Here is a 4,866-nt window from a genome sequence, read left to right as displayed (position 1 = left end):
ATTAACAATTATATACAGCCTCAATTGAGGTAATATACAATCAGGACCCCTTTATCCACATGATGTGAATAGGGCTCTATCTACAACCACAATTAATTATTTAAACAGGTGACATTTTTCTATACTGCCAAATGTATTTATTTTAGAGTTATCATACTCTCATGCCAGAAGTGTATTCTATCTTTTCCTTTTTGATTTCATGGACTCTCACCATTGATCCGGAGTGATATCACGGGTGACTATGTGCGAAAACTCCTATCTCCGCCTAACAGTGGCAGCAGATCCATCTTATGGTTCCTTCCTACTTTTTCTTCTATAACAACAATTTCTCTTGAAGTGATCTCTCATTAGTGATCCAAGGAGTGGTAGCATCCACAATATCTACTATCATACCACACTGAAGACGCCCAATTCCATCCGATCTTGGAAGCTAAACAGTGTTGGGCTTGGCCAGTACTTGGATGAGAGACCACCTGGGAATACCGAGTTTAGTAGAATCCTCTATTTAGCCCCAGGCTCCATGCCTAATGCTGACAGAAGAATCACTGATCTCATCTTCCTTCAGCCTTATTGATGTCATCCTGGCTTTATCTATCCTCCATGTAGCATTATATATTTATCAACATCTGTGAAACCCTTAATAGTACGGTGCATAAACTTTGAGCCTCAATTGGTATCACCAGTCTGTAGTACTAGTAATCTTGGTCCTTACAAATCCATTTAGGAATCTATCTCACATACTTACATTTTGTGACCAAGTACTCTATATTATGTGTTGTATGTCTGTTTGTTGTTTGTGATTTTGGATACTGTATTTTAAATAGTCTAAATAAAAATTATGTTTTAATATTTCCATCTATTTCTTATCAATAGAATTCAACTTTAAGAGTGCATCCACAAAACAGTCTTACTTCCTCTCTATTTTTTTCTAATAGTACTACTGCCTGACCCAGGGTGCACCACTATAGAGACTCTATTTGGGGACATCACCCTTGGTTGTCTAGTTTTGGTTATATATCAGTGTGTTTTACTTCTGACTAGTACAGAATCATCCCCTCTATATGTTCTCTACTGACCAATCCTGTCCAGTCTGGTGCTCAGCTGACACTTCCAGACAATAGAAAACAACCTAGGGGTAGAAAGCTTCCTGCTTTCCAGGGAAGAGATTGCTAGCTCATTAAGTCACACAGCTCTGTGTGTAAGCATTGTAGCTGTGCTGCCCTGCTGAACTAGACTGCTCCTGAGTACACTTCCCGTGATCTAGTCCTTCCAGTGTTAACCTGGTATCAGCATTTATACAGTGTATATTCCAAGCCATCAGTGTAAGTCCAACTAAGCAGACCATTGGTGCAAGTCCAACAATCCAGACCATTGGTGCAAGTCCGACAATCCAGACCGTTGGTGCAAGTCCGACAATCCAGACCATCGAAGCAAGTCCGACATTCCAGACCATCTGAGCAAGTCCAACATTCAAAACCATCGGTGCAAGTCCGACATTCCAGACATCGGTGCAAGTCCGACATTCCAGACATCGGTGCAAGTCCGGTATTCCAGACAATCTGTAAGCACTGATTACACAGGTTTTCTTGCCCTGGGAATCCTCCATTCGGAGCTTTCAGTTTTGCAAAAGGGAGGTCATTCATACATCTCCCATAGAGAATGACATCTATATAGCTCTATACAAGGTACACTAACAGTTCACAGTGCAATTAGCTCACAGTGGCACCAGGCTCCAGGCAGTTGAAGTGTCCTTGCTACCTTTAATTGCTACAGTAGGTAATACACAGTAGGCAGGTCAGGCCATCTGGGTGTAAGTGAGTATGGGGTTTGATTATTCAGGGGGCCTAGACTAGCTAATGGGTCCTCAGACCACTGCTGATTGTGGGGCAAGGCCTCTCAGGCTGTGCAGCCATTCCCCACACAACTTATGAAGAGTGCCCTGGTATTAGCAATGGATTGTGGCCGTGACCCCATCCCCACACACACTTGGCCAAGGGGCGTTAATCAGGTTTGTTAGCAAACCAAAGAAAGCAAACTAATGGGCAAAACCATGTTGCACTGCAGGAAGGGGGGGGGGGGGGGAGATGTAACATGTGCAGAGAGATTTAGATTTGGGTGGAGTGTGTTCAAACTGAAATCTAAATTGCAGTGTAAAAATAAAGCAGCCAGTATTTACCATACACAGAAACAATATAACCCACCCAAATCTAATTCTGTCTGCACATGTTACATCTGCCCCCAGTGGCGCACCCAGGGGGGGTTTCCGAGCACCCAGAAACCCCCCTCCACTAAAAAAAAAAAATTATTTATTTTTTTAAGCTGCATGAGTATTATTAATGGCTGTCTAGCGTCCTCTGCAGCCTGCTGTCTTCCTGGTGGCACTTGTAAGTGCAATAAAAGTTTACTTTATTTTAATTATAGTACATATATATCCATGTGCATACATATATACACATGTATATACATACATACATACATACATACATATAAACACACACACACACACACGATATATATATATATATATATACATGTGTATATATATGTGTACTGTATGTGTGTGTACATATATATATATTTATATATATATATATATATATATGTATGCATGTTTAATATGCTATGTATATGTATGTGTGTGTATGTATATATATGTATATATGTGTGTAGATATATGTGTATAGATAATATATATATATATATATATATATATACATACACACAGACACTAATTTTACGGACCCAGCATATACTGGGTCACCTCAGTCCGCACCCCCGTGATTGGCTCCGCCCAGTTCTGGAAACCCCCCCATGCAAATCCTGCGTTTGCCACTGGCCCCACCTGCAGAGCTACATGGTTTTGCCCGTTAGTGTGCTATTTTGGGTTGCTAACAAACGTGAATAACCCCCGAGGCCCGTTATTAATTGCCTCAGTCAGGTCTCCCAGAAGAACATAAGATAGTTAAGACTTGGGCAAAAGTGAATATATCGTTAATGTCAAACTGTCACCAAAGTGTACTGAGACAGTGTATTGAATTTAATTGATATAAATGAACAATTTTTTTCTTCACTAGAAAATAATTTAGTTTTTAGTCATGTATTTTGCTAGACAGTACCGCCTCTCTAGTGTTTTACTTAGACCATATATTTCATTTGTGCTTTGTAATTTGCATCTGTCAGGTTACAGCAGTTTGTTACTTCTGTCAAGTACAAGTCTTACAGGCAAATTGTAATGGTTTTCTGGCTTACTTAATCATTTGTCTAGTTACAGAACAAGTACACAGTTGGGGAATGCCATTATAGGTACCGTATTTGTCATTACCAGGCTCATTCTTCATTGTAAAGGCTGACTTTCTGCAATGATCGTGCGTTCCTTCCTCATTAGTGCGAGATCTCATATTGGTTGGTTATACCACTTCTCGAAATACAGTAATTCTACATTTTTTTGGAGGATTTTGTAGCATTTCAGTTTATTTTAAATGCCATGTTCTGATGCCTATTACTATTTATTTGATGTTTTAAAAGGAGAATATACAATTTATGCCATTGAAATGCAATTCCCTGGTTCCAATGTTTATTTCCCAGATGCACAAGGTGTGCGCTTTTGTTACATTGTCATGGCAAATCTGCACATATATTTAATCAGCCATTTTAAATCTGGTATAAGTAGCTCCAGTTCATGGCGTATTTGTTTATTATACAAATAGGTTATTGTTTAGCTTCATATACATATAGGGCTTGATGTAGAGTTGGAGGGAAATCATCCATTTGTAATTTAGCATTGTATGCGAGAAAAAAGTAATTGCATATTTGCCGTATATCTGGTTGTGCACAGTCTGTGGAGCGTCGGAATACAGTAAGAAAGAACAAAGAAACAAGAAAGAACAAGTAACTGTGTACCTCCTGGACAAACCATGTTGCAATGCAAGGAGTAAAAATACATTTATTTTTTTGCATGCAGGGTAAATACTTTTGGATGTACAGAAATGTCCACGTTCATCCAAGTCCACGTGGCAAATTAGCCACGCACATCTGCAGGTATGCTAATCGCAGCAAACGGGTCATGTTTGCTGCAATTACACTGTAAGATCAGCAAGGACACATCTGTAGCCCACAAATCCTGGACAGATTTATGTTTACACTGCAATTTAAATACCAGGACACGCCCTTCTCAAATCGGAATCTTTCTGCACATGTTACATCTGCCCCACTTGCAGTGTAGCATGGTTTTTACCAAGGTGCACAGTTACTTGCAATTTCTTACTTAATTCGCAAGTCAGTATCAGGCCCTCTATCCATATGCCAGTTTTTTTTTATAGGGTGTGATTCAATAGATCTACAGTAAACAGATACAGTCAATAGGTTGACCCCCAAATGGTCAACATGCAAAAGGTCTACATAAAAATGGTGGATACTAAAATGGTCGACGCAGGTTTTTTGATGTCATTTCCAAGTGCTGGCAGGGGGAAGATCCAGCAATAACCTGGGTCCAGCCTGCGGTGTGAACGGGATTTCAAGCCGATGTGACACACCTTGTTCAAATACCCAGGTAGGACCCAGGTTTTTGGTGGAAAAAGGATATTGAGTGAGGAGGTTTCAGCAACGGCCCTAGTTCTGAGAAGAAGAGGTTCTGAGGAGTAATGGTTGTTTCTGCAAAAAAAAATTATTCATGCATTGATTATATATATAATTTTCTGGGTAAACAGTGACATTTATTTTTGTTATTGCCTGCCCAACAAATTATACAACAACAGATATACTGTAGATTAGATAAGAGCAACATATGTGGCTAACTGGCTATAGAGCAACATCATACCTCCCAGGTATGGGACTATTACGATGACCCACCTGTATGCTGCAGTGTCC

At 39.8% G+C, this 4,866-nt stretch overlaps 1 pseudogene; it reads left to right on the top strand.

The window, feature by feature from the left end:
* The first annotated feature begins 379 nt into the window (after window positions 1-379).
* On the top strand, window positions 380-498 carry LOC134911926 (5S ribosomal RNA; annotated as a pseudogene).
* The last annotated feature ends 4,368 nt before the right edge of the window (window positions 499-4,866 follow it).

Source organism: Pseudophryne corroboree, chromosome 4 (assembly GCF_028390025.1).
Source record: "Pseudophryne corroboree isolate aPseCor3 chromosome 4, aPseCor3.hap2, whole genome shotgun sequence".
Lineage (NCBI taxonomy): Eukaryota > Metazoa > Chordata > Amphibia > Anura > Myobatrachidae > Pseudophryne > Pseudophryne corroboree.
This window is presented reverse-complemented; position numbering and strand designations above follow the sequence as displayed.